The sequence below is a fragment of the Phocoena sinus genome, chromosome X (assembly GCF_008692025.1).
Source record: "Phocoena sinus isolate mPhoSin1 chromosome X, mPhoSin1.pri, whole genome shotgun sequence".
In the NCBI taxonomy this organism is placed as follows: domain Eukaryota; kingdom Metazoa; phylum Chordata; class Mammalia; order Artiodactyla; family Phocoenidae; genus Phocoena; species Phocoena sinus.
In genome coordinates this window covers 4,139,795-4,150,835 of record NC_045784.1, presented here as the reverse complement: position 1 = coordinate 4,150,835, position 11,041 = coordinate 4,139,795, and the positions used below count along the sequence as shown (strand labels likewise).

General features: G+C 47.1%; 1 non-coding gene across 1 annotated transcript; it reads left to right on the top strand.

Moving 5' to 3' along the window:
* Window positions 1-10,317: 10,317 nt before the first annotated feature.
* Window positions 10,318-10,422, top strand: LOC116748201. Its single transcript, XR_004348212.1, has one exon. It is a non-coding gene; the product is annotated as a U6 spliceosomal RNA (small nuclear RNA).
* Window positions 10,423-11,041: the final 619 nt, after the last annotated feature.

Sequence of the window (11,041 nt, the reverse complement as noted above, 5' to 3'; positions counted from 1 at the left end):
TTAATTCACTATTGCCTTGACCAGAACAAACCCTGCATGTCTTAGGTTGGAATTCTTTGGGATTGCCGGCTCTTGCATTTCTGTGTGGTTTGCAGTAGTTGTTGAGCTTCCTGAGTCCGGTCCACAAGTGGAGTAGGTTAAAGGAAAATTCTGACACAGGGTATAGTGTTTCCTGTATGGAACAGGAGTTAAGAGACTGTCTACGAACAGACAGTTAAGCTTGACCTTTCACCCTGCGAAAAATAGATAGCCCGTGCTCAAGTAATGACAAAGGTTAGTTATTTATGAAAGTACATTTTCAAATAGTAGTAGTAGTAGTAGTACTATTTTCTTTGCTTTCTTTTTTTTTTTTTTGCGGTACGCGGGCCTCTCCCTGTTGTGGCCTCTCCCGTTGCGGAGCACAGGCTCCGGACGCGCAGGCTCAGCGGCCATGGCTCACGGGCCCAGCCGCTCCGCGGCATGTGGGATCTTCCCGGAACCGGGGCGCGAACCCGCGTCCCCTGCATGGGCAGGCGGACTCTCAACCACTGCGCCACCAGAGAAGCCCAGTAGTAGTACTATGTTAAACTGGGGGCTAAGTTAGCAGGATTGGTTGCAGTCATGTCACGGTCTTTCTCTTCATCATTTTAGTTTCTCTCATACTTTACCTGGAAATTAAATGATATTTTCTTGGGTGTAAAACACACACACAGTAAAGGGATAGAAAACATGTATAAGACATGGCTCATGAGTACGTGTTAGAGGAATTGAGTTTGCGTAGACAAAAGGGTAAAAACTAGAGAGAGGTATATCTTCCCTAAAGTATGGCTCAGGAGGGACACAGATTCCTGGCTGATGCTGTATTAATTCTATTTGTTGGTATTTTTATAAATGGCCGACGTAGGCACTTTTCTTTTCACAGCTTAAGGGGAGTGGCAGCAGCAGTGTATCTCCCGGGTGGAACTGTTTGCAGGGAGGTTACGAGTCATGCATTTTAACTTACTATGTGAGTGGCTTGGAGGACAGGTGAGGGCAAAGCTTAGCTGCTGGGGATGATCGCATCTTTGTGGGCCGCTTCTTCCAAGCTGAGGTTTGGCTACAAATGTTAATGCTTCGGGTGGTTTTCCTCCTCCTGAAAAGCATTGTAAGTTGCATAAGCTCGAGGTAGATTTCTAGAATAACAAATGTGCACAGTGGACGCCTGGTTCTCCATTGGGGTGGGTGTTGAAAGCTCGGTTCTGTCTTGAGGCTCTCAGAGGAGCATGGTTGAGCTATCCAGAAGGAGAGCGAAGAGAAAATTCCCAGACCTCCTTTCTCTGGCTCCTCAAGAAAGAGCAGGTCTGTAGTGCGTGAGATGGGGATCGAAGGCAGCTGGACGCTGAACTGGACAGAGCGGCAGCTGAGACCATGGCCCCTAAAGAAGATAAAGAATATTCTAAAATTTCTGGATGAAATAACGTGTATACCCTAAAACCAGTTCCCAGATGCTCTTGCAGCAGCCCTGAATATCAGAATAACGTAAGAGCTAGAAAACAAGTTACTGATTTTATTACACCAGAATGACCACACCTGAGTCACGAGCTCTCTATTCTCTTTGAGAAAAACATACAATGAGTCAAAACTCATGTGTTACGTAAGAGAATAACTCTTAGGCAAGAGGGAGGCTCGACTCTCCAGAAATAGAACAGAAGTCATGACTCAACACATTTAAGTAATGAGCGTCAGAAGATGGGAAAAAATGGCAAGTAGCTGGGTTTGGGGAAAAGGGAATCATGTGGGAGGGGTTGTAAACTGGATGCACACTTTTAAGCAAGTATATCTCAGGGTGACAGTGGCCTCCAGCCGTTTGCCTCTGGGAAGCAGCTAAGAGCTGATGCAAACGAATGCAGTTTCCACGGCAGGAGAAATGAATCTGCCCACCAAGACAAAGAAGCAGTAGTCTGAAAGAGCATTGTTTTGCATCCCCGCTTTGAATCTGACTTTTGATGGCTGAATTCACCGCTTATTTCCAGATCCCTCTAACCATTTGCCTGGCATGAGGTTTGTAGGGTGAGTTCCTCTGGCAGAAGCATGCATAGAAGAACGAAGCACATACACAGAAAGCACGCAGTGCCTGAGTGATGAGCACCCATCACGTGCTCAGCGCGGTGAGATGTAGCTTCAGAGGAAGATGGATGTGACACGTCCCCGCCTTCCAACAGGGCAGCCAAAAATAAGCTCGGGACAAAAGCTGCCGGTACTAGGGCCGGATATTTGACAACGTGATAACATTCTCTTGCTTACTTTTCTTTCACCCACTGAAGGAAAGAATAGCAGCAGATCACACCCAAGATCCTTTTCCAACTCTGAAATTCTGTGATCATCCGGGGCCACACAGGTGCTAGAACTAGAAGGAAGCCATGGCCTTGGGTTGGAACTCAAAGCTGTGTAGCATCTGGGTAGAGAGAGGGAAGCGAGGAGCTCATTCTGTGGGTGAGAATACGAGCAGAGAGCTAAGGAAGAACTGTTGATGTGTGAGATCCTCAGACAGCCTCAGTTCAACAGAGAACGTTCACCGAGAGGTAAAAAGCCGGCAAGACTGACACACGCGTGTTTTCCAGATCTCACGTGGCCTCAGATGACATGTCAACGGGTTAATCCTTGATATGTAGGAATAGGCAGGAAGCGATGCAGCGCAGAGAGCGATTAAAGGTCCCACCCCTGCAGGATTCAGAAAGCGGGGTGATGTAGAAATGTGATTTCCTATGTAATGTTCAAATTGTCTGTGAGCTTTAGAAGGAGACACGCTATCTACCACTGATTAGGAGAGAAATATATGGGGAAAAGGATGGGGGGGGGATGCCTTATACACACAGAGACAAGAAATTTAGAAATAGATGTAAAAGGTAGAGGTGTACTTCTGGAAGAGGAGAGGGTACCAGTAGAATTACAATATTTAATGTGTCGTGTATCGGCTGAACCTGTACAGGTTCAGAAAGACATTACACCAAAAGCAGCCAAGAGAACAAGCAGGGGATATTTGTACCCTGCAAACCACAGGAATGTGACAGGAAGACAGGGAGTTTGGTCGGATGGAGCAAACAGAATAACAAAGACAAAGCACGCGTTAGTCTTAGCGGCTTGGGTTTTGGTCCAGCTGGCTCTGCCCTGGGGGGCAGGGGGTGGGATCCAGATAGGATTTAGGTAGAAAACGCAGTTTCCCTAACCTTGCATATTTAGCCACATTTTAGCCACTGAAACATACCTGTTGCATCTCTGATCTAAATATGAGGGATATTTAGATAATCCTTCCTCTGCATGGTGCACACAGTTCTCACCAGACAGGAAAAACTGCGTTTTGATATCACGATGACACCTGCCAAAGTGACTCCTAAAGACTGAGATGGCTGTTTCCTCCTTACTCAGCGTCAGGGTGTCTCCACCTCGGCACTACTGACTTTCCGGGTCGGATGCCACTTGCCCTGGGGGGCTGTCCTGGGCACTGTAGGATGTTCAGCAGCATCCCTGGCCTCCACTCCCTAGAAGCCAGTGACAACCTTCCCGTTCAGACAGTGGAAACTGTCTCTAGACTTTGTCAAAGTCCCCTGGGGAGGGGTGCCGAGTTACTGCTGGGTTCCCCCTTAGCTGCTAAGCACAGCCAGACACCTTACATTTGTATGAATGAAGGAATGAATAACCTGTTTTTCCTCCTAATAGTGACAATACGCTTTAAATGCCAGGCTCCCTCCAACCCCCCGTCTGTCCCCCATGACTTTAGAAACACAGAGATAATTCGGGAAAAGTCTAGGCATTACGTTTTTCTACTAGGTGGCCTTGTTTATGCAAGAAAAGCCCTACCCCTTCCATCAATATTTTGGGACGTAAAATTGCAGAAGAAATAGGGTTTTGACAAGTTGCCGTTCATTTCCCTTATTTATAAACACCATTTTGATAAACAGTGTTAAGTCTCTGAAAGACTTGCTTTCCCCATCCTGTAAGGTTCTTCCAAGAAGATTTGTTTCAGAGTGGGTTCGGTGACTGTTTTGGGGGGACAGCTTTCCCTCTGTTCCTCTCAGGCGGTTTCTCACACCCATGACGCACCAGCCCAGGAATGCTTTCAGGAGCCAAGCAGAGGCCTGTGCCTCTTCTCTTTCTGGCACCAAGACGCACGAAACCCGAGCGGGCGCGCCCAGATGGCTTTCTGGGCTGTGGGAAAGCTTCCGTGAATGGGCTCATTCAAGGGCATCCATGAAAATGAGGGCACTTTGCAACTGGCAGGGCGTTCAAAGGATCCCACGGGGCATTCTTGGCCAGGAAAAGGAGCAAGAGACCTGAAAGCCCGAGGATCCCCGTGCTCGTAGGGAGGCCTGGAAAGCTCCACGCTCTCCTCTGCCTTGAAAGTAAAGCTGTTCAGGATCCTTCAAACGCCGGACAGCACAGCACATCGCTTCGCCAAACGTGATCCTTGAAGCCCAGGCGCCTCTGCTCCCGGGAGCGGCCTTCTGTGTCTGCGCATCCCTGGAAGATGCACTGCTATTCGCGAATTTACGCACGTGCTCCGTAAACCACGCCCCCCCCATCAGTAGGGATCGGATGTGCAACGATTGTGCGCTGTCTGCTCGGTGCCGGGCCAGGGGCGGGGGGGGGGGGGGGGGGGGGGGGGGCTTGGGGGAGTGGCTGTGAAAATGCTTCCAAAGCTTGGGTCCTCTGCATAGAGGAGCGAATGAATGGGATTAAAGGGGTTTTGATTTACATCTTGAACGTGGAATTCCTTTCTCTTTCAGAGATGATGAACTGTGTGGTCCTCAGTCCTCCCCTTTAAAGAGGAAGATGGGGGATGCTACCGAAGCCCTTCGTCCTCCATGCCACTGAGGTTCGTTAGCGTTTGTAAAAGGCTGTAGGGTTGGGTGCCCTCCCCACTTCTCCCCGCCCTGAAGCTGGATGAAAACATCTGGCACCCCAAATCCTGCTCGCGGGCCTTGCTTCTGTCACCCCTTTGATCCCCAGACCCTTCGTGGGCTTAAATGTCATTCGCACATTTCTGATTATGGCGGAGGACTCCCAGCCTCCCCAGCATCCCCTCAATCCCTGCCTCCTCCTGGATTGTCTTAAATCTCATCAGGCGTCTTGCTCTGCGGCCTAGGAGGGCCCCTTCGGACGCGCGCGTGCCGGTCTCGGTGAACACCTTCTCACGCGCACGTGCCTTTCAGCGTTTGCTCCTCTTGGTGGAGACGGTTAGAAACCTTCCATGCTCACCAGACCATTCGTCTCCTCCCAACAGGAGAAGATCCCCAGAGTAGGCAGACCACCCCGTTGTGAAGTCTGGACACCAACAGGGTTTCCAGGGGCAATGGGCTGCTACAGTTTTGAGGACAGAGGGCCACGGGAAGCCCTTGGCCTTGGGGCAGATGTGTTCAGGGGCTTGAGATTGGTAGCTCCACCCAATGCAACTGCACCACTATTGGAGTACTCCAGGTTGTCTCTGGGAAAGACGGCCGCTTCCTGTAGCCCCTCGAGACGTGTATTTGTGGGAAATCCCACATAAGAATTCTGCGCGCAGCAGAGAAAGGTAAGAGGAGGCATTACTCGTCAGGAACGTACAAGAGCACCATGGATGTGATGCAGTTTGACAGCCCAGGGTTCCGTTTTCATAATTCTGTGTCTGTTGCGTGTGGTACATATCCCAAACCTACGGCAGAGGGAGGCTGCAGCCCTACATGCAGACCCCTCTCCTAGGTAAGCTAGGCTTCCTTCACAACTGTAAAGCAGAGAAACGATAAGACAAATGCAAAGGATTTGAATTCTGGGAAGCATCCTGCTTTTTCTTACAATTGGATTATTCGCATATGAGATAAAGTAAGTTAGTTGCAGGGTTTGTTTCCTTTTTTTTTTTTTTTTTAAGAGCAGGAGTGGTTGTAAAAATCAATAAACAACTGCTGGATCAATAACTTTCTGAACGAGACCAGCTGACAGATCGGTATCTGCACGAGATCTTTTCTGAAATGTCAAGTGACCAGTTAATTTTCCGGAGCTTGTTGTTTAGTTTCAAGCTTCAGGAAAGCCCCCGTTTGGAGCATCTTTGTGTACACCTGTGCGCTGTAAGAGCTTTGCCCAAAATGCATGAAGCCCAGATTGCCCTGCGCTTTCCTAGCAGCCTGGGTTCTATGGAAGTTGGGCCATGGCAAGCTGGTTTTTCTAGAAAGCCTTGAGTAGTTAAGTGAAGAGCGTCTGCTCTGCTAACAGGTGCCGAGAAAAAGATTAGATACAAAAAGGTCACTGGTGATCAAGAGGGGCGAACGCTTGCTTAACTTTTAATAGACACCATGCCTCCAAATCGTAGCTACTTTTCCACCACTGCGTAATTCCTGAGACATGGATTGAATAAACGGATGATTTAAGCAGAGCGAACAACGGCACCAAAAAGAATACTCCTTTTTGTATTGGTGAGCATGGCTTCAAGATTATAGAATGATGGGGTCTCAAAAGGACAGAAAGAAAAAACTATGACCGAATTATTTTTAGATTAGACCCAATTTCCAGGTATTAGTGAGATGCCCAAATAAATTTTTAGATGTTTCTGCTCAGGCACCATTTCTGCTTTCCATAGGCATTTCTTTGGAAGCTGGAAGCTAAAAGAAATCTTACCGAATACCTGATACATGCAGAATGAGCCTGGGGGCCGGTGGTGCGGGGGGGACTGGAAAGGAAATATTCTAACCTTATGTTCAGTTACACACCATTACATCCACCATTATCTTAAAAGGCTAATCAGCCATGTTTAAAATTAAAATTGTTGAAAGTAAAATAGGTTCATAAATATAGAGGGAAAGCAGAGTTGGCCACATCGCATATGGCTTTTAGAATGAAGCAGGCTGCTAAGGGGCTCCCGAAATTAGGGCTGGTGGGTGTAAGTAAAATGATGACATACGTTGCCACGTGCACCACCCGGTACAGAGGTGTGTGGGTCTCTTCCAAAAAGTGAATGTTACTGAAAGAAAGCAGCAACAGCGACAAGAAAATGAGGGGAACCAAGTGGCGTTAAAAAGCCTCAGGAGGGGTGACAACCTGCAATATATAAGCCTTTTCTATTATATAATCTGTATGACATTCCCCAGCCCTGTCTCAGAATCCATGGAGCGGGTGCATCTGAGTTCACGCCTGGTGGACAAGGGCACAGGTGCATGGGGGATGTTCCCAATGGATGGAGATGCAGGTACGCAAGCAGAGTAGGAAGAGAGGGGATGCCCTGTCTGTGGAACTCCAACTGGGTCCCCGTGGCTCAGTACCACCTCTCACACGCGGGAGGCCCAGGCTGACAGCCACTCCTGTAATTCTTATAAGACCAGTGCGTTCAGGCCGTGACCTTGCCCTCGGTTCAGTTCGCCCCAGCCTAACATGGAAATCGCCATCCCATCCAAGGGAGGTATTTCTCGGACCCTGCAGCAGTAGCAAGATGTGAAAATACAGGCTTTACTGAAAAGCACGGCAGTGAAACAAAATTAACAGTCAGGGCACACGTTGTGTGCCCTTGAGTTTTGGGTGGTCCTGTCTTAAGGAGCCTGCCATGCAGACCTAGAAACAGTGCCGTTTAGAGAAATGTTTATACCAGGGGTGAGATTCTGATCTCTGCTGATTGGGTATTATTATTGAATGGCTGCTAACAGCAGGAGAGATTCAGCGCCCTTAAATGGTTACCAGGGAATGGGTCTTATCCATCACAACATGAATCAGTCCGTTGACAGGCACGTACTGTGTACCTTTCAGCTGCGGAAGGCTTTGCAGAGGGTGGGGTGTACAAGGAAGCAGAACCCAGGGACCCTGCCACGCAGGAACCTGCAAGGAGCACACAAGGATGAGATGAACACACACTAAAAGGCTCAAGGACGATGCAGGTAAAAGTTGAAATCCTGTGTTGGGTGTTGCATACAAAAGCCCTGAGCTCATTCCTTTAACAGCGTTTATGAAGATTTGGATGGGTGACTGACCTCTTATGCTTTGAAGGGGACAGCTTTTGTTTCAGGATGGGACTTCTGGTTTTCTGAAGGATGGGAGAGCCTTGAGATTTCATAAGGTGAGGCAGAATATATAGGGGAGTTGATGCAGGGATGAAAAGTGGAGTGATGGGGCTGGAGGTGACGAAGCACGGGGCGTCTTTGGGGAAGTGACAGTGACTTGGTGAGACAGAAGCCAGAGATGGGTGTGCCCCAGGGCCAGAGAACCAGGAACATTGATGCTGTAACTCCCAGTGCAGGAGAAGACGGACGTCCCAGCTCACGCAGTCAGGAAGAGAGCAAAGTCAACCTTCCTCTGCCTTTGGTTCCACGCAGACTCTCCAGGGACTAGGTGACGCCCACCCACACTAGGGTCAGGGCGTCTGCTGTACCTCATCCACTGATTCCCATGCTAACCTCGTCCAGAAACACCCACACAGACACACCCAGAGTTAATGTCTAACCAGCTGTCTGGGCACCTGTGGCCCCGTCAAGCTGACACATCAGATTCACCATCTGAGCGTGCAGTCCCCATCTGGGTGGTTTGGACTGTGTCATCTGAGCTGAGCTGGGCTGCACTTCCCGACACACCCTTCTGTGTAGGTTTTCAGACCTCCTTCACTTTCTCCTACTCCAGCTTTAAGGCTTTCCTATATACATCGGTGCATTTTATTCCTCCAGCACTTGTCTAGGCTTTCAACTACGTGGTATTTTTAGTACCACCATCACCTCTTTCTTACTTTCTCCTTTACAGATGAGCAAACTCATATAGGGACACAGATAGCAATGGATAAACAGAATTTGGTCTTCTCATGCGGACCTCTTCCTATTACATGACGCTCATTATATCATAGGGTTCCTGTGAGCCCTGAAATTACATGTCTGCATTACATTTCTTTTTTTTTTTTCATTGAAGTATAGTTGATTTAAAGTGTTGTGTTAATTACTGCTGTAAAGCAAAGTGACTCAGTTATATACATATATATTCTTTTTCATTTTCTTTTCCATTACGATTTATCACAGGATAATGAATAAGTTCCCTGTGCTCTACAGTAGGACCTTGTTGCTTATCCATTGTATATGGAATAGTTTGCATCTACTAACCCCAAACTCCCAGTCCTTCCCTCCCCTACCCCACAACCCCCTTGGCAACCAGAAGTCTGTTCTCTATGTCTGTGTTTCTGTTTCATAGATATGTTCATTTGTGTCCTATTTTAGCTTCCGCATATAAGTGATATCCTATGGCATTTGTCTTTCTCTTTCTGAGTTGCTTCACTTAGTGTGATCATCTCTAGGTCCATCCATGTTGTTGCAAACGGCAATATTTCATTTTTTTTATGGCTGAGTAATATTCCATTGTATGTATGTACCACATCTTCTATATCCATTCCTCTGTTGATGGACATTTAGGTTGCTTCCATGTTTTGGCTATTGTGAATAGTGCTGCTATGAATATAGGGGCGCATGGATCTTTCTGAATCATGGTTTTCCTCCAGATATATGCCCAGGAGTGGATTGCTGGATCATATGGTAGCTCTATTTTTACTTTTTTAAGGACCCTCCATCCTGTTCTCCATAGTGGCTGCACCAGCTTACATTCCCACCAACAGTACAAGAGGGCTCCCTTTTCTCCACACCCTCTCCAGCATTTGTTATTTGTAGACTTTTTAACGATGGCCATTCTGACCAGTGTGAGGTGTTACCTCATTGTAGTTTTGATTTGCGTTTCTCTAATAATTAGCGATGCTGAGCGTCTTTTCATGTGCTTCTTGGCCATCTGCATCTCTTCTTTGGAGAAATGTCTATTTAGGTCTTCTGCCCATATTTTGATTGGGTTGTTTGTGGGGGTGTTTTGTTGTTGTTGTTATGTCTGCACGTAGAGCACAGCGCTAAGACATAGTATACCTGGAAGAAACAACCGCAATAGAAACAATTATCAGTTCAGATCAAAATGCTGTTAACATTCAGTAAAACAGCAGTTCTGTACAAACGAGTAAAGAATTTTGTGGATGATGAACCTTCATGGGGTCTCTGTTCATACAGATTTCAGTTCAAACTGGCCACATGTGTTACCTAGAAGCCAAACATATGTGTCTTTTCTAGAATTGATTTCTTGCTTAAACCCTTTCATGATTGTCTGTGCACACTCTCTCAGGGGGTTAAAGTGTTGGGTGAGAGAAGATGTTTCAGCAACAGACACATGTGAATGTTTGAAAATCAGAGCCCCCGAAATAGAGGGAAATTTCTCGGCAAGCACTTTGAGGAATGCGTAGCTGTGCTTTAAAGCGCACAGGGGACTTAAACGGCTCCTGAGTGATTAGAAATCGTCCTCCTGTTACCCGTCACCCTGTTTAGAAAGTTATTAGGTGCTCACTTCGGCAGTGCATATGCTAAAATTGGAACGATACAGAGAAGATTAGCATGGCCCCTGCGCAAGGATGACACACAAATTCGTGAAGCGTTCCATATTTTTTAAATAAAGATTCTGAATGCAAAAAAATAAATAAAATAAATGCTTAGAGGCCAAAAAAAAAAAAAAAGGAGAGTTATTAGGCTGATACGTTAATAAGAATTGTGTAAATAATATTAGGAGAATGACAAATGGTTTCCTCCAGAAGATTAACTTCTCTGCAGCTAAACCACTTTACTAGTAATTATTTGAGAAATTATCTCTGGAGCAGAACAAAAGTGAAACTCTTTTAAGTTACAAAATGTGTTTTATAGACTCTAGAGAAAAAGCACATTCACATATTTGGGGATTTCTTTTGTAATCCTTCAATGACATGGGCCCTACTGTACAAACGCTCAGAATAATACTTTATTTTATTTTTTTTTGCTATACGCGGGCCTCTCACTGCTGTGGCCTCCCCCGTTGCGGAGCACAGGCTCCGGACGCGCAGGCTCAGCGGCCATGGCTCACGGGCCCAGCCGCTCTGCGGCATGTGGGATCTTCCCGGACCGGGGCACGAACCCGTGTCCCCTGCATCGGCAGGCGGACTCTCAACCACTGTGCCACCAGGGAAGCCCTCAAAATAATATTTGACCTGGGTGTAATATTCATCCCGCTCCTTGCAGGTTCTGTAGAATATCCT